The sequence below is a fragment of the Gouania willdenowi genome, unplaced genomic scaffold (genome assembly GCF_900634775.1).
Source record: "Gouania willdenowi unplaced genomic scaffold, fGouWil2.1 scaffold_338_arrow_ctg1, whole genome shotgun sequence".
NCBI classification, from domain to species: domain Eukaryota; kingdom Metazoa; phylum Chordata; class Actinopteri; order Blenniiformes; family Gobiesocidae; genus Gouania; species Gouania willdenowi.
In genome coordinates this window covers 1-19588 of record NW_021145100.1, presented here as the reverse complement: position 1 = coordinate 19588, position 19588 = coordinate 1, and the positions used below count along the sequence as shown (strand labels likewise).

General features: G+C 39.1%; 2 long non-coding RNA genes across 2 annotated transcripts; both read left to right on the top strand.

Moving 5' to 3' along the window:
- Positions 1–3875: 3875 nt before the first annotated feature.
- On the top strand, positions 3876–5940 carry LOC114459719 (uncharacterized). Its single transcript, XR_003673450.1, has 3 exons — positions 3876–3955; positions 4394–4450; positions 5846–5940. It is a non-coding gene; the product is annotated as an uncharacterized LOC114459719 (long non-coding RNA).
- A 301-nt stretch (positions 5941–6241) lies between these two features.
- Positions 6242–7518, top strand: LOC114459720 (uncharacterized). The gene is made up of 3 exons (XR_003673451.1): positions 6242–6299; positions 6544–6653; positions 7447–7518. It is a non-coding gene; the product is annotated as an uncharacterized LOC114459720 (long non-coding RNA).
- The last annotated feature ends 12070 nt before the right edge of the window (positions 7519–19588 follow it).

The following is a 19588-nucleotide window of genomic DNA, read 5'->3' as shown; positions in this document are numbered from 1 at the left end:
GGGCAGACTAGGGGAACAACTTCTTTAAACAGCTTAGTTGGGATCGGATCTGAAAGGCAGGTCGATGGTTTGGAGGATGAAATAATAGAGTTAAGTTCCTGAAGTCCTATATGTGTGAAACAGTTTAGGTTAGGCCTATTTACATTTAATGGTACAGCAGGCCCAGGTGAAGGCAGGGAGTGGCTAATTTTATCTCTAATCTTGTGAATTTTATCGTTAAAAAATGTCATAAAGTCCTCACAGCTGAGGGCTAGAGGAATCATGGGCTCAATAGAGCTCTGACTTTGTGTTAGCCTGGCTACAGTGCTGAAAAGGTACCTCGGATTATTTTTATTTTCTTCAATTAGTGAGGAGTAGTATGTAGATCGACTATGTCGTAAGGCTGTCATGTATTTACTATGGCTTTCTTGCCAAAGTATTCGTGACTCCTCTGTTTTATTGGAGCGCCACATTCTCTCTAATTTACGGGTTGTCTGTTTGAGTGTGTGAGTTTCAGAGCTAAACCACGGAGCTTTCCTCTGACGTTTAATAGTTTTTTCCCTCAATGGGGCAATTGAGTCCAAGGTGGATTTTAGTAGACTAGCAGAGCTATCGACAAGCAGATCCAGTTGAGAGGGGTTATAATTAATATCATAGTTATTTATTGGATGGTGCACTGAGTTTAAGGCAGCAGGAATGGCCTCTTTAAATTTAGCCACAGCACTGTTGGATAGATTTCTACTTGTAACTATTTTATTGCACAGTGCGAGATCCTCTAGGATAATGTTAAAAGATATTAAAAAGTGATCTGATAGCAGAGGATTTTCAGGGTAGACTTTTAGTTCATTAATATCAAGACCATATGTTAGAACAAGATCAAGAGTATGATTTAAACGATGAGTAGCTTCATTAATAGTTTGAAAAAAGCCAACTGAGTCTATTAGGGACATAAAGGCTGAGCTCAGGCTATCACTATCTTTGTCCACATGGATATTAAAATCTCCTACTATCAGTATTTTATCAGAACTGAGGACTAAGTTTGATATAAACTCAGAGAATTCTGATAGAAATTCAGAATAAGGGCCTGGAGGACGGTAAATTATCGCAAATAAGACTGGCTGGCAGGTTTTTGATTCGATATGAGATAAATTTAGAACCAGGCTTTCAAAGGAAGTGTAATTGGCCTTTGGTTTAGGATAGATTAGGAGAGAGGAATGATAAATAGCTGCTACACCACCTCCACGGCCTATGTCTCGTGGCATATGAGTATTTAAATGACTGGGAGGAGTGGCTTCATTTAAACTAACATATTCATCTTGATACAGCCATGTTTCAGTTAAACAGAATAAATCAAGGTTATTTTCTGAGATAAGGTCATTTACTAGTAGAGATTTGGATCTCAGTGATCTAATATTTAATAGAGCACATCTAATGGTTTTATGTTTTGGTGTTTCTAGATTTGAGATTTTAATTTTTTTCAGATTTTTATAATTGATAGCTCTTTTATTTGATTTTATGTTAAAATCATTGTGAAATATGGGTCGGGGGACTGACACCGTCTCCATAAAATAATATTCATCACCATCACAACAGTTGTCATGGCGATGAACACAGCTATCCTGATAGCAATGGGAGGGAAACTGTCCTAAGGCAAGCGCAGAGGGGCGTGGAGGACTCCCCCTCTGTAACATGGTCTCATTCATGAGATGTCATAAATGTGCCATGTTTTCTGATAGTAGAGATGCTCCCTCCAAAGTAGGATGGATTCCATCTCTTCCTATCAGGTTCGGTTTTCCCCAGAAGGATCTCCAATTATCAATGAAGCCCACCTCGTTTTCTGGACACCACCTCGATAGCCAGCGGTTAAATGATGACATGCGGCTATACATGTCATCACTGGTCAGATTTGGTAAGGGACCAGAGAAAATTACGGAGTCCGACATTGTTTTAGCATAAGCACAAACTGATTCAATGTTCACTTTGGTTGCTTCCGACTGGCGACGTCGGGAGTCATTAGTGCCGACATGGAGGACTATCCTATCAAACTTACGATTACTCTTTGCCAGCAACTTTAGATTTGATTCTATGTCGCCCGCTCTGGCCCCTGGGATGCACCTCACAATGCCCGCTGACTTCGCTAGCTTCACGTTTCTCACTATGGAGTCGCCAATTATCAGAGTTTGTTCCCCGGTGAGTGTGTTGTCCTCACAGAGGGGGGAGAACCTGTTTGAGACGTGAACATGGTGGTGTCCCGAGCGGCTTTTTGACCTTCGACTATGCTTACCACGGACAGTAACCCACTCATTGCTGGCCGGGGGGGAGGCTAAGCTAGAGCTAGCACGGTCCGCACCGGCTAGGTCCTGCTTGCTAGCTTCGGTTTTGGTGTCAGGGGTGCGGAACCGCTTCTCCAGATTGTTGATCCTCGCCTCCATATCTAACAGTACGCTACACTTTATGCAACTACCATTGTCCCTAAAGGAGGACGAGGAGTAACTAAACATCTGACACACCGGGCAGGAGAGCGGAGGGGAGGAGAGAGAAGCCATAGGTGCTAAATTTAAGCTAAGCTAAGCTAAGCTAAGCTAAGGACAAAAGGAAGTTTAAAGGAGATTGTACTGCCTATAAGAGGCGAGATTGCTTTTTACTTAACCTTCGTACGTTTAACTGTACGGTAAAAAATTAAAACAAGTGTTTTCAAGGCTAAAATATCAATGACAACAAGTTTGATTAGAGTTAGCAGAACACAGTAGTAGAGCGCTGCAAACAGCGGTAGAGTGTAAACAGGAAATGATCGATACGTCACCACGTCAGCACGTCGTCAGCACGTCACAGCTCTCACAGGAGTGTGGCCAAGAACACTCCAAATCATCGAGCAGTTCCTCCTGTAATACATCACCAATGCAACAGACATCCACTCCTGTGAAAGCAAGTCCTGCAAAGTACACAACCCCTGAAAAGGTTGTGAAATTAACCTTTCCGGAATATGTGTTGCACACCGACACAGAACTTGAGCAAGTCCGACAACAGTATTTTGAGTTGTCGAAGAGAGGTGAACAGCTTAACTGCCAGATGTCAAAGGAGCTCAGATGCCGGCTCATTCGAAACACCATGACCAGTATGATCGCAATCCTGAGGGCAAAGGGTGATAGAGAATCACACAGATACCCATCAAAGCCAGAAATTACAGCAATGGCAAAAAGAATCGTGCTGTACTATCCCATGCTGCAGGACCAAGGCCTCCATACATGGGTAAGTGAAATGTATCCAGTTGATGACTGTGTTTCATGTTGGACATTTTTAGCAGTGATTTGAATAATGTATTAAATTTCTTGTGCAGCTCACTGTGTACTCACAGCTCTACAAAAGATTACAAAATGTGAGATCCCCCCAAAAAAGAACCCCAGATTGGAGACATTCAAAGAGGTGAGCTGTATCTAAAGATTATTTTCATTAAAGATTGATCTGTTAATCATTTTCAAGATTAATTGATCAGTTGTCTGGTCAATATAAAGTCCAAGGTGATGTCCTCAAAAGTCTTGTTTGGTCCACAACCTAAGGATATTAATGTCACTGTCATAGAGGACTAAAGAAGCTAGAACTTTTTCACATTATAGGAACTTAAATCATATTTGGACATTAAAAAAAAAAAAATCCTCACTTCCTGTTTTTTAATGGATGCTCTTATTTTAGTGTTTGACCACAAGGTAATTGCTTTGGATGTGTGCGGGGGATATTGCTTTATTACTAAGCACTTTGTGTTACATTTTGTTTGTATGAAAAGTGCTATACAAATAAAGTCAGATGGATTGATTTTAGTTGTTGACAACTAATTGATTGACTAATCTTTGCAGCTCTTCAAAGAGACGCTGTCTTGAGCCGCCAACAAACACGGATGAAATGGATTCAAGCGACTCAACTATAATTCTGGATCGGTCCACAGAAGGAACTGGCAGCCCAGGCTCAGACGGTAAAGAAAGTGAGTTAGAAGGTGAGTTTCAACTTTGCATTTACACATTTGTCCTTATGAGGTATTTATATTTTAGATTAACTAATAAACCCACTTTTTTTTTTGGTCATCATAACAGTACTGACATGACAGAAGTGAAAGGCTTTTAAATTGACATCATCAGAGCATTCTTGTTTACACTATATTTGTACTGTTTTATTTTCAAAGTATTAACATTATTGTAGAAATTAAGTTCTACCAGAAATCTGGTATTAATAAAAAGCTGGTATTATCAGTCACTGCAACATTAGTTTCTATATCCTCTCCAGCATATCAAATGTTATGTATTTAAAACCCATATGTCTCATCTGTGGCATTTTTGCTCTTGTTAATTGAATGTAATTAATTTTAGTTCCAAAATTATCCTACATTATCCTATCAGAAATATTTCTGTGTTATGTGTTGAAGGAAGAAGATCCCAAAGCCTTCCTGAAGAAGCACCCTCTGCCTTCTCCAGTCCTGATGGTGAGTTTGTCCAACTGCCTCATGACTGTGTGTAGTAGGGGTATGTGCATCTGTGTAGGGGTGTAGTTTTGTGCGTACATGCAATTTTATGAGATTGCAATTAGTTCTCATGCATTTATTATACAAAAAATGTTGTTTTTTTTTTTTTGTTTTGTTTTTTTAAATGGCATTTAAATGGTTAAAATTCCAGAAATGAATAGTTGTTTGGTATTTAGGATCAGGGCTGATATTTAAAGTTGATCTAATATTAATATATGATTTTTATGGTAGTTTTTTGTTATTATTATTATAATAATAATAATAATAATAATAATAATAATAACAAAAAATAATATACTATTTATGGCTTATTATGTTAATTGTTAATTAAAGACATAAAACATTGGCTCTCCCAAAAATACCCTCCATTTAAACAATAATAAAACTGAGTGGATCTTATTTGATGCCTCCAATAAACCTGAAATGGCTTTGCCCAGTCTTGGTCTTAACCTCCAGATGGTGAGGAATCTGGGGGTGAAACTGGGCCGCTGCCTAAAACTGGACAAACAAGTAGATTCTGTTGTAAAAATAAGCTTTTTTTCAGCTTCGGCTGCTGTCTAAAGTAAAGCCATTTCTGAGCCGCAATGATCTGGAGAAGGCCGTCCATGCCTTCATTAGCTCCAGACTCGATTACTGCAACGCTTTATATGTCGGTATTAATAAAACCTGCACCTCCCATTTACAGCTGGTACAGAATTCTGCCGCCCGCCTCCTAACTAACACGTAAACATGATCACATCACTCCTGTCCTCATGTCTCTGCACTGGCTCCCAGTTCGGTTCAGGATATAGTTTAAGCTACTGCTGTTTGTTTTAGAAGCCCTGAACGGTCTTGCACCACCTTATCTGTCGGAGCTTCTGAAAACCCACCGGCCCAGCAGAGCTTCACGTTGTGCTGGTCAACATTTGTTGGAGGTGCCTCGATCCAGATACAAGCAATGGGGGATGCCGGTCTTTTTCAGTGGCAGGTCCAACAATGTGGAATAATCTTCCCCAACAGTTACGCTCCATCACTGACCTGCCGCTGTTCAAAGCTAAACTCAAGACCCATTTAATTAAACAGGCTTTTTAGATTTTTAGCACTTTGATGTTTTGGTTTTAAGGTGTTTTTTATATTCTTTTAATAATTTTGTTGTTACTGTATGGTTTTGGCGTGTTTTTGACTTTGTCCTTTTCTGGTAATTCTTTATCTGTTTTGTGGGTTTTCACAGTTGTAAAGAACATTTATCAACCTGAGCGTTGTTGTAAGGTGCTATATAAATACATTTCTGATGTTTTTTTTTTTTTTGTCATCCAACAACATGAGATGAACTTTTTTTAAACTGAGGCATTAATTATGCATTTTTGTGTCTTACAGCTAACAAGTCTGCAGATGTTGACAGTCCAGCAAACTTGGTCAGGCACTACAAGACCCTACAAACTTTGTATAAAAGAAAAAATCCAAACCACCAGGATGTCTCTCATCTCTTGGATTTGGAATTTGTAGCCAGACGAGCATTCATTGATTCAAATACCGTTCGTGAGGAGGACAGACCCAAGAAGGTTTTAGAAGCATATCCTTGTTTTAAAGACATTGGACATGTAAGTCATTATTGACTGTGCATGATTAAAACCATGGTATCACAAACAATGTTTAAAATACCAATAACCTCTTAAATCATAGGTGATGGAGGAGCTTCAGCGCATTTTGGATAAGGATAATGCCAACTTCATCAATGAATTGAAGGGAAGATGGCATGACTTCTGCCAGAGCGTGCAGTTTTTTGGAGTATGTAAAAAGGTGCTGAAACCCCCAATGGGAATGGACAAAGGTAGGGAATGCTCTCTTGGTGTTATTAGAGAATAGGGTAAAGAGTGGACCTTCAGGCATGTTTATTGTCAAGTACATGAGCTAGTGTTTTGTCGTCCTTTTTCATCTATGGTTGCTATCCGATTATTTGCTAAATGTTTTGTTTTTTAAGCATTGTCTGTTGTACACCTTTTTTTTTTTTTTTATCTGATTTTACCTTGTGCACTTTGTCCAAGTGTTAAAGTCATAAATCTTTTCCTGAACAGCTGAACAGGCTCTTGAGATCCTACGTGTGCTGCCATCACTGTTCCCCTCCACGTCTGCTCCTCCAAAGAGGGTACGAGATGCGAGTGAGGCTCTGATGCATGTCCTTGAGGTGAGCTGTGTAAAATGTTGCAGGATCATTTTGACTGTAGTAAAAATGATAACTGAAGGTGCTTCCCCAGACAACACCCAATGTAATTCCTATTCACATACTGTATGTTCTAAGCCTTAAAGGTAGGGTCTGGGATTCGCAAAACAGCCGGCAGATTTTGAAAATACACAACCCAAATGGTCCTCCCCTCTTGCCTCCAACGCTGCCCCTGACTCCACCCATTCGACGACCGTTTGATTGACAAATTTACTGTCCAATGCTACTAGGTGGTCTTGGAAATATTTGGCTGGAGTTTTTCAAGACCTGTCCATTCCACAGATGATTAACTTGTTTCATTTCCATGTCAGTGCTTCCAACTTTGTGGCTGTAAATGGGGTTAGAAATAGGATTTCAAGTGATTTTGTAAAAATGGCCAAAAAAGAGAATCCCAGACCCTACCTTTTTAAGTGTTTTTTAGAAAGATGATTTTCACTGGGTAGATGTCTTTGGTTATGTCACAGTATGAACAAGAACGGATGCATTACATGGTTATTATAAGAGTGAAAAAACCTGCTGCCAAGCAAGAATAGCCTTGCCTTGGTTTTTAGTTCTTTTGGAAGGCTAGATGTGTGTGTAACAGTTAATGCACTGGGGATAGTTTAAAAACAGCACTTTAAGGTGGAGCTTCTGAATACTGTAACTTTTGTCAGAATTTTGCTTTGTAAAGTTGTGTTTTGTAAACAACCCTCTACCCTTGGTTCCAAATGACCAAATTGCTTTATCCTAACGGAAGGATATCTGTTATGTGTTACAGGAAGCAGAAGACCCCAATTCCTACTTGAAGAAATGCCCTCTCTCCTGCCCAGTCGTGATTGTCTGTCCCTCCAACTGCCTCCTAGCGGTAGGAGATGTGGCAATAACCACCTTTCCAAAAGACGAGCTTAGCGAGAGTGTTTTATACCTCATGGCCTACTATTATACGCTACACCTGACTTATCCAAAGTGTGTAGCCACTCTGCTTTCAGTCATCCAGACAGAGGTCCTCTTAGACAAAATCCATGAGAGAGATCTCACATCATCTTACAAGAAGAGCATGACTGAGTGGAAAGCTTTTATTGGCCAATAAATCCAGTGGTCAGATATGGTGTAGCATAGCACTGCCCCTCTCCCTTCAAAAGGTACTACAGTTCCTGTTCATTGGTATTGATTGTCAGTTGAAAGTTAGTTTAATTTGGGGTACACAACAACATTAGTACATACCGATGTGATGTTATATATTGTGTGTTATTTGCATAATTTAGTGCAGATTCTGCTTATGTTTTTATTTTAACTTAACAGTTGATATTGAGTTTAAACAGCTAATTGTCTGTTCAGCAGATGCAGTTTAAGTGTAGCAAGTGCTTTGAATGTGCATTTTGTACATGTTTTGAGGGGCACATTGGTCAGATGTTTAGACCTGGCCTTAACTCACTCACATATTTGGCATGTTCTGCTATGTTTTTATATTGCAGTTCCATAGATACTGTGAGCCAAAATGTTGAGGTAAATTAAGCTGTTTCCCTTTTATGCAGTCCTCTGGGACTTGCTGCTGTTTAAATAAAAAACAGTTGGTAAAGTGCAAGACTAATTGTCATTTTTTCTGTCTTATAAGAAGAAGTTAATGTCTTGAATCTAGTAGGTGAATGTCTTGAGTCTAGAACAGTATTACTTTTGTAGCGCTTACAATAAGGTAAATACACTTAAAATGATGACAGAATGGTCAATTATGTCTTGTTATTGCAAAAGAGCACTGCCTAATATGAGTCAGGAATGATAACTTCAAGACATTTTGTCTCAAAATGCCAGTTTCTAATCTCATTTCAAGTAGGTGGTGGACTTAAATCTAGAACAGTGTAACAATTAAATAAATAAAAATGAGTTAAATATGCTTGTAACAAACAGGGTGAAGATGCTACTTTTGAGGGGAAAATACTCTTTTTGAGCATCACAAGCATATTATGAGACAAAAACATCTCAATACTAGTAAATTATAGCTAAAAGGAGTTTTCCCAGCTAATTTCAAGATCACCATTATCTTCTAAGGCTTAAAGATATTGTCTTATTTCAAGATATCTTACCAAGAGAATTTTCACTTGTTCCATTGGCAGATTTTTTGCTTATTTCAAGCAAAAATATCTTGTTTTAACTTTTTTTTTGCTTATTTTTAGAGTGGCCTTTTTTCCAGTGCATGTTTTCACCCAGGTGTGGCCCATTCCTAATCAGGCCTCCTCCACTATTTAACTGTGTGCTTGGACACAGTGTGGTTGCTGGTTCGTTGTGATGTTGTCAGGTTCGTTGTCCCTCTTTGTGTGCAGTTGTGTCTAGTCTTGCTCCCTGTTCCTGCTCCCCTGTTTTTGAGTTTGGATTTTGAATAAGTTTGTTTGAGGAATAAACATGGACTGGTTCCACGAACGTTATTCCTCTATCCTGCCTCCGTCTCTCCTTGCATTTGGGTCCACACCCACACCGGACCGTGACAAACATAGTGATACATTTGGACAAATACCATATAATTCATCTGTTGTTGCAGTTAAAGGTAAAATCACTTTTTGTGTCTTTGTTGCTCCTATGTTATACAGGAGATTATATTGAGATATGTCTAAGTTTTTAGTGTTTTAAAAGAAACCAAGAAAGTACAGGTTTAATTTGTGTGTAAATCTATGTGTGTATATATGTTTATATTTGTGTAATTGTAGATATGTCATTATGGATATATTGTGTATAGTCTAAGTTGTTGTATTTGTGCTTCACATGCTCATGTGACAGTGAGTGGCTTTGCTTTGTAGTTTGTTTCTTTTTTGATTTGTGTAAATTTGTTTATCTCTTTTTACTACTCGACTAAAATGTAGTTTGGGAAAAACAAAAAAAAGAATGAGATTGTAAATGATTCCAATAGTATCAGTAGTGCACTGGCTCCATCATGTAGCCTATAGGGAGGTAAATACATTTATGACACTGTTTAATGCATAAAATAAACAGTAACTGAACAGTGAACCCTGAAGTTTTTTCCCCTGAGAACAAAACTAACACAGAAATAACACTGTCCCATTTTATTTCTAGTGCTTCAAGCCCTCACAGCCTCACACACTCCATCACTTTCCAGGTGACATCAGACCTCCAGGAACGGTGCCAGTCCTCCTCCAGGAACGGTGCCAGTCCTCCTCCAGGAACGGTGCCAGTCCTCCTCCAGGAACGGTGCCAGTCCTCCTCCAGGAACGGTGCCAGTCCTCCTCCAGGAACGGTGCCAGTCCTCCTCCAGGAACGGTGCCAGTCCTCCTCCAGGAACGGTGCCAGTCCTCCTCCAGGAATGGTCCCAGTCCTCCAGGAATAGTCCCAGTCCTCCAGGAATGGTCCCAGTCCTCCAGATGAGCTACTCTGTGTCTGAGTTTAACTGACTCTGTGCTTTTAAAGCATCCTTGTTGTTCTGCTGGTTCTCCTTCATTGAGTTCTAATCACTGCTGGTCACATGGAAAGTTTACAATCTATTCACATGGTCCAACCTGTGGAACAGCACATCTATACTGTAGCTCTACCACCACCTCCTGGCTCTATATAGATACTACATTTACCTGCACTTATTACAAGATGTTTAACTGATAATATCATCTGTTTTGCTGAAATGATTGATTCTCAATATTTAATGGTTTCACAAACCAAAAGGTTGTTTTCTGCACTAATTTACTCTTAAACCAGCAGCTGTTTTCAGACAGAGAACCTGTAAAATAACATCTTTAAGCATGAAACTAATAATGTAAGTTTAGTAGAGTTTACTGACGTTAGCTCAGGTATGTAGCCTGTGCTACTAAAACTATCTAAACAGAGGCTCATTTAGCTTTTTAAATACTTTAAAGTGACTAAATAAACTTTTTAATAAGTCTATGAATGAAACCCTTCTGTTTCCTGTTTATTTATTTTTTCCTCTCAACAATGTGTAGCTGTCACAGAGCCATCCAGATAGAGCTATTATTATATTCTAATTCTACCATAAACTGTCATAAATGTATCTACATCGTCTCCTTCAAAAACTCTAAACCCAACCTGGCAACACAGCTGTTGTTGACTTGTCCTGTGTTCTATGTGTAGTTTATTTATTGTTTGATTTAGGCCCATTTATTTATTTATTATATAGAATTAGATGAAATCAATAATATTGATTATGTGTAAAGGAGGACAAACATTACTCAGAGAAACTGTTGTCATGGCAACAATCTGAGGGAGTTGTGTGTCTACTTTCTTCTTCTCTGAATAAACATTTCTGATTTACATTAACGGGCTTTTCTTTTTCCCAAAATGTTTTTTCCCACAATTCTTCTCCTCATAATTCAACTTTCTGGAACAATAATAAGAATATTGACTATTGACAGGAAATCAGTTTTTATTGGTCATTGATTTGAATGAAATTATTTTTGTGACTGATTTGATGGATTATAATGGCTCCTTATTGAGTTGTGCACATTTTATTAGAAAGCATAATATATTGTTATTTCTTTTTTAAGAACAAAAATTTTCCCAAGTGTGATTCTAAATGAATGGACTCCATACTGTACCAAAACTTTACTTCATATAATCACTTTAGGAGTTTTTTTGGGTCAAACATTTAATGTTTAAGACATGTTTATCATTTTGTAACACATACACATACTGATAATAACAGAAAACATGGTCATTAAACTGAACTGTTCCTGGACTGTAACTATGGTGATCTGGTGAATGTAACCAAATATAAACACAACTAACCACATCTATGCGGTGCCAAGTGTAAAAATTTAGTATAAAAGTTGTAGCTAACAAATTTTCATTATTTATCTCACTTTTCTCATATTTAGCACATTTTCCTACATTTAACACATGTAACCACAGAAATAGAGGTAAAAAAGCATTAAATCTAAATATTGAAATCTAAATCTAAATGGTATATGTTATATCTAAATGTTAAATCTAAATCTAAATGTTACATGTTATATCTAAATGTTAAATCTAAGTCTAAATGTTAAATCTTATATATAAATGTTAAATCTAAATGTTAAATCTAAATGCTTAATCTTATATCTAAATGTTAAATGTTAAATCTAAATGTTAAATCTATATCTAAATGTTAAATATACACACAGATATGTGCAGCAGTGACTGAAGGAGACCACGCCCCCTGCTGTCACAGCTGGGAGTTACCATGGAGACGCTTCAGCTTACTTCCATGTAGACTTCATAAACCAGGAACGCTTTCCATTCAAACCAATCCTAGAGCAGTTAAAGGGTGTCAACAAAACCATTAGCCACACCCCCTGTAGGTAATAGTGAGTGAAGGCCTCAGTGAGAATTGTGTGTGTGTGTGTGTGTGTGTGTGTGTGTGTGTGTGTGTGTGTGTGTGTGTGTGTGTGTGTGTGTGTGTGTGTGTGTGTGTGCGTGCGTGCGTGCGTGCGTGCGTGCGTGCGTGCGTGTGTGTGTGCGTGTGTGTGTTTGTGTGATCCTCACACAAGCAGCTGATCAGAGCAGACACACTCCACACTGCAGATGAAATGTGTCTGTTCTCTGTCTCCACCTTAGATAATGTTTCTCTTAGTTTTACAAGCTATTTATCTCGTTTGTTATCACTCTCTGTCTGACTCAGGGCAGACTGTGCACGGACTGAAAGCAGATCAAGTGAAGTCCACCACACACACAGAGTCAGAGGAACCTCTGTGACTCTGTTCCTCATGAACATGTTTGTGCCTTTATTCTGTTGCTTCTCCACCTCAGTCTTCATTTTTCCTCTTGATTTGACAAAAGTCACGTTAGAGATTTCTGCTGGAATATAAAGCCATGAGACTTTCTCTACTCTCAGATCAAGAACACACGGACTTTTGACGAGCAGCTCCAGCAGCCAATAGTAATGCTTAAAACAGCTCATAAGATTGCTGTGTTGGTAGAAAGACCTCTGATTGGCTGACATCCATCCTGTATTGATAAACTTCATTTTCAGAGCCTGGAGAAGGAGTAGAGATTCACTGTCTACTCAAAACACTTTACAATATTACAATATGCTCAAAGATGATTATGGACTTTTGACCAAATAACATAAAAAAAAAAAAACATACTGCAGCTTTAAGCGAAGGGATGAGTACTGCTGAATTTTCTACTGCCAACTTTCTGGGTGTTTAGAACCGTGATCGTTTTAACTCAACCATATTTTTACACATTTTTGCAGCTTCATAGGCCAGTTAGCTCAACTGGTCAGAGCGTGGTGCTAATAACGCCAAGGCCACCATTCCTAAACCTGGAAAAAAATTCACAAATAGCCGAAAATCTAGAATGACTGTCAGTAAAGAAGCTTCTTTTTGACATCTTAATAAATCAGCAAGTAGGACAAATACCAATTTATTGATGAATAATCCCAGAACAATTTAGGTTAAAGATCACAATACTCCTGTATTAGCCTCTCTGCATTGGCTTCCCATAAAATATAGAATAGAATTCAAGATTCTTCTTCTCACTTATAAAGCCCTAAATGGACAGGCACCAGTCTATCTCAAGGAGCTTGTAGTGCCATACAATCCCACCAGAACACTACGCTCTCAAAATGCTGGACTACTTGTTGTTCCATTTGTCTCTAGAAGTAGTATAGGAGGAAGAGCTTTCAGTTATCAGGCCCCACTTCTCTGGAACCATCTACCAACCACGGTTCGGGGGGCAGACACCCTCTCTACCTTTAAGGTTAGGCTCAAAACATTCCTCTTTGGTAAAGCTTTTAGTTAGGAACCAGCTCATAGCTCATAGTTAAGATGCAATAGGCATAGACTGCCGGTGGGGGTCTGGCATGCTCGGTTGGAGAGGGCGTTAACAGAGAGGTCATTTAGGTTAGAGAGGGACCGGAGAGGGTCCCATTCCTCTCTCAAACACTCCCTCTATGTCTGCTTCTTCCCTTGTGTGTTTGCTCCTGTACTTCTTCTGGCTTTTGTCTTGCAGATCCGTGGGATCCTCAGTGTGGAGTTACAGAGTCTCAGCGGCTCTGTCTCCACCCTTTCCTCTGCACACACCCAACACAGCATAACGTGGATGACTGTTCATCATAGGAATGGGATCCACACAAGGTTCCTGCTGCTTAACAGAAGGTTTTCCTTGCCGCCATAATGAATTCATGTTGGGTGTGGGATACATATGTATGTGTATATACGTATATATGCATATGTGTGTATCCATAAAATGAAGAGTCCATCCTTAAGACTGCTCTACTGTGAAGTGTCTTGAGATACCATTGGTTATGATTTGGCGCTATACAAATAAAAGATTGATTGATTGATTGATAGCTGAGACAACCCCCCCCCCCACCCACACACACAGATATCAAAGAACGCAGAACCTGTCATGCCATCCACCAATCAGGAGCCAGCAGAAGGAATGTCAGTGTGAATTTCACTGTGACATCATCACACACTCTGCTGATGACATCATCAGGAGCTGGTCACACATCAAAGGAGTCAGCAGCACATTGAGTATTCTTTAATGAGGGAAACCCTTCTGAGAGAGACACAATAACCCACAAACTCCTTGGACTCAGTGAATTTACTTAATCTCTGTCACTCTGACAACAGTTAAATTTTTGATCTAATGATGGAAGTGCATCAGTTCAATGTAAATAGTCTGGAACAAACATGTTTTGAAGCTCTGAAGGATCATCTCTGTCTGGAAAAATGCATCGGGCTGTGGCAGTTTACTAAAGTCTGGTATATTCCCATTTTGTTTCAACTGAAGTATGAGGCCTTTCACTTTATCTGTGAGAATTTTGAGGAGGTTTCACTCTGTGAAGAGTTTTTGCAGCTTGAGGTGCAGGAGCTGGCTGATATCCTGGGTCAGGATGACCTTACTGTGACCCAGGAGAGCACAGTTTATCAAAGTGTTTTAAGATGGATAAACCACATGCCTGAGGAACGACAGGGAGCCATTTCTACTCTGTTACCAAAGGTACGACTGGGGCTGACGGACAAAAGTTACATCACAGACAATGTGCTTAACAATGATGTGGTAAAAACAAACCCTGAGTCCCACCTCTTGGTCTCTGATACCCTTAAAGTCATGTCTCAACCTTCGTTACTCTGCTCTGAGTCTGGGATCAACAACACTTTGTTTTGCCGTCGTTTGCCAAACGCCGTCTTACTGATGTTTAGAATATTTTCTAAGATCATAGAGGCCTTTGACTACAGAACTAACAGCTGGATTACAGTTCACACTCATCCTAGTCTGGAGAATCCCATGACTCACTTATTCCTCTACAGCACTGTCTTCCTTGGTAGATGCTTCTACATTGTGGGTGGTGGTTTAGGAATGACTGACCCCTCTAACAGAGTGTGGAGGTTTAACCTAGTCACACACACTTGGCAGGAGATGTCACCAATGCAGGAGTCACGGAGCTTTGTGAGTGTTACTGTGCTAAAGGGATGCATCTACGCTATGGGAGGCTTCAGGGATGATGATGGTACCTCACTAAGAACTGCTGAACGCTACCAGTCCAACATCAACCAGTGGACGTTCATTGCATCAATGAATGAAGGGAGGGAAGATGCCAGCTGCACCACACTGAACAACAAGATTTACATATGTGGAGGATGTAGTAATAGAGTACTGAATACTGCTGAGTATTACAACCCAGACACCAACCAGTGGACACTGATCACTCCTATGGGAACACCTCGGTGTGGACTTGGGGTCATTGCATATATGGGCCACATTTTTGCAGTTGGAGGCAGATATGGATTCAGAGATCTGAAGTCTGCTGAGGCTTATGACCCAGTGACCAACACCTGGTACGATGTCCCTGAAATGGTCCACACACACAGATACTTTGACATTGCAGTGATGAACAAGAAGATCTTTATTGTCTCTTGTAGAAGACGAAACAGAATTGTTGAGTGCTATGACTACACTACAAATACTTGGTCTGTAGTATTTTCTGGCATAGACCACAATGATTGTGTGAAATGCTGTGTGATTTCTGGACTTCCCAACATGGCTGAGTACTGTTCACCTCGTGAACCCATCATACCCAGGACACAGGTCTAAATAAGTCTAAACCAGATACTGAGAAGAAGCAAATGTTATTTTCCATGATCCTAACTGGGAGTGTAACCTGCTCTGACCAGGTCTGTGTGTATCAATAAAAGTGTTTAAAGACATTAGAAGAACTAATGTGTGAATAAATGGATCAGTTCATGTCCCAGCTCAGATGGGATGGTTTTAATCAGCCTGGATCAACCTGAGTTGATGATGATCTAGAAAAAAAATACTACATTTTATTGGTGGCAACATATAGAAGACGTGTAGATGTACTGAATTTCATTATAATTAATGTAGTGGTTAGCAAGACAAGTATTCTAAAGGGTTAAAATAAGCAGAAATGGATGATTATTAGATTAAATTACTTGAAATCAAACTTCCTACAACACAATAACAAGTGAAATATATTGAATATAAACAAATAATTCTTGTAAAAATTTTTTTTGCTTTTTTAATTTATGCAAATGAAAGCTTCGGAACAAGAAGAAAACAACTAATCTAAGTAAAAAATGACTCAGCATTATTGAAAAATGATTAAGCTGTTTCTTGATACAAGTTGACCTAAATCTATATTAAAACTAAAACCAAAATTTTAAAACCAGTGTTTGTTCTTAGAATAAACATCTTATCAGAATCACAACCAGGAGTATGAGTACCATCAACATTTATTAACAGTATGAACCGTACACCAGAAACAGTGGTTGCTGCACACTTTTTATGTCAAATTTAAGACAATTTAAGACTTTTTTTTAAAGCAAAACCAACAGCAATGAACAAAACACATAATATGCTGCTGTATAAAGTGCTGTGATTTGTCATGTGAAGAAGGCAAAAACAAAATGATCAAACATTTGTGCAACACTACAATGTAAAGTATTCAAACATGTCTCAGTTCAAGGTCCATTTAACATGTGAGACCTAAGGATACTGAGGGAAAACTTGTGGCGTAGCTAGCCAAGTCAGGCACAAAACAACTTATTCAAAGGCACTGCAAACAAAAACAACTGTGAACTTGTAATAGAGAATAAGAACGCTACGTCAACTGTATAAACTATGGAAGTATATCTGTACCATAATTCAATTTAAAATCCATTAACAGAAATAATTTTTCATTTTCAGAATATAGATGCATTTTTAACTCATAAATAAAATGAATAATAAATCATCCATTTTCATTTTCTTCTTCCCTTAAACATGACGCTCTGGTGGGAGGAGTCTGTTACGGCAGAATTTACGGTTGACCTCATTTGAAGACATGATTCATTGCTCTGGTTGAATGATGGAATCCAGGAGAAGCATTGATGATTTTATATAAAAAATGTTTATTCTAAACTAAGAAAAAAGGTACAAGATGGAACAAAGTGAAACAAAATTAGCGTCCGTCCAGGCGGACGTCCGAAGGAAGTGCCGCGCCCCCGCTTCAACAGTTTCAAAGCTTAAGCTTTTTATACAGATAAGAAAAGGTCCCAACAGTGAGAGACAAAAGGGAGGGAGTCAGATGCCCATAGTGGAAATGTTGGAGGATGATGAAGATGTTATGAGAAGGTTTGGCTCCAGTCTTTATCTGTCTTGATAAGTGTGTGCGTCAGTGTATGTCTGCATGTGAGCAGAGATTCTGGCCTTGGCAGAGACTGTGCTGCACTGAGAATAATACGATCTGTACTGTTTAATCAGATGTTCAAAAGTGTAATGAGTAATGGAGTCGTCATGTATTAAAACATGACAAATTGTACACATGAACATACATTTGAGGATATGATGATGAATATAATAATTGACCATAACATTCCCCACTTTTGGTCGCATCAACGACCAAATCAAGAAACAAAATTATTATATTCCACCTTTGCTGTCTGTCAGGGTTAACCATTAGCATCGTTATTGTCATACATTGGATATATTCTTCTTTTGTGAGGCACGGATATAGATATATCAAGAAAAATGTGGAAATAAACCTTAAAAAAAACTTCATCATTATTATCAATGGCATGAATCATCAAAAATCATCCTTTATTGCATCTAGATAAGCAAAAATCATCATTTGCATCAAGGACATCACTCGTCTTCATCGGCTGAGTTCAGTGGTAACTGGGGTAACCAATAGCATCATGAGTGAAGAACCTTGAGTATTTTCCTCAATCGTAGCAGAAGGGTTTATGACTGTATTCCTGCAGCTAGGTGTGAGGTTGTCCTCCCTCAACCTAGCTATGAGCATTTGGTGTGGCTTATAAACAAAGCTAGGCCCTTGTTCTAGAGCGTTTTCTTGTGTGTGTCTCAGTGGCCTTGTCGGTTCCCCCTTCATTGTTCGGTCAGCCTCCGTCTCAGCATCAGCTGGTGTCGGCAATCATCTTGGATCCATGTTGCCTGCTCCACGACCTTCACTGCCGTGTGGGTCGTTCGTTTCCGGTCGGCGTTGTAGATGATTGGTTGTTGTCTGAGGAAGGGTAGTCTCCACACACCTGGCAACCTCTCTTGGGATCGGAAGGTACCTGAACAGAAGAGGGGGAAAAACACCGAAACAGAACTCTTGGGATTGGCTGGTACCTGAACACAGGCGCGATCCCACTACTGAGGCTTTAGCTGGTACCTGGTACCTGGTAGGCTTTAGCTGGTACCTGGACAGAAAAAAAAAAGGGGGGGGGGGGGGGGGGGGGGGGGGGGGGGGGAAACAAACAGAACAAAACAAACAAAATAAAATAAAACGAATATGAAATAAAATAAAATAAAATAAAATAAATAGAATAGAATAGAATAGAATAGATAGATAGAATAGAATAGAATAAAAGTTTAGGGGTGTTAGGTTTGGTTAACTAACTAAATTGAATAGTTAGTATGGCCAGGAAGGCAGAGCCAGGTCAGAGGTCAGGATCTGAGAGCAGATCCTAAAAGGTGCTGCTGCACAATCACACAATGGTAGGTGTGGGTTAGTGAGCTTTTAGCCATGCTAGCTCAAGTTATCTGTAGCTGAAGAAAAGCAGGAAGTATTAATTCGATTTTCTTTTCCTGGAAGTAAGAAGAAGCCATAGCTGGAGTGCAGTGATTATCTGTGGTAAATTACTTACCTGTGAGAAGCAACAATTTGAGAACCACTGTTTATAAGGACATGCAAGTCGGACGGCGAAGGACATGCAAGTCGGACGGAGAAGTGTGGAGTGTGATTACACTGTCTTCTCAAGATGAATACATACAATTGGGAGACATGGAGATGTGAGAAAGCTAAATGAGTTTAACCAAATAAATAAATAATGTTATTTATTATTTAAATTGTTTGTTTCATTTTCGTTGCTATCTCTTATTTGTGAAGGAGAAATATTATTCTATCCTTATTTTATTCTGAATAATGTTAACACTCCACACCTATTCACATAGCCTAATTCTTTTATAGAGCTGAATTTGTCAGTTCATTTATTTCATTCATTTCCCTCATAATTATTATTTGAGATGTAATTTACTTAATTTTGAAGGTCAATTGGTGGCAAAAGTGTCTCCTATTCTGTGTCTGACCAGAGTTTAGCAAGATTATTGGCCCTTTAAGGTTAGACAGAATTAAAGTTAAGTTGAGTCGAACAATCATATTGTCTTTTGCTCTCTGTATTTATCCCATTCGTAGGGGTGACGAGCCCCAGCACGGTTTGGAGAGCTTCCTTAAATGCTTGGAAGTTACTCAACTTTAAACTATCTCTTATTTCAATCAATTATCAAGAATTTCAGGAGGACCCTTTTTTAAATCTCAGGCGACCCAGATTGGGCCACCAACCCAATGTTGAGAACACTTAATTTTCCCTTAAAAGTGTCTACACCCAGTGAAGTGTTGTATGGTCTTGCACGCTAAAGTGCTGTGAACAAGAGAAATGGTTGGAGGTTTTGGGGTATAATTTTTCCTATGATAA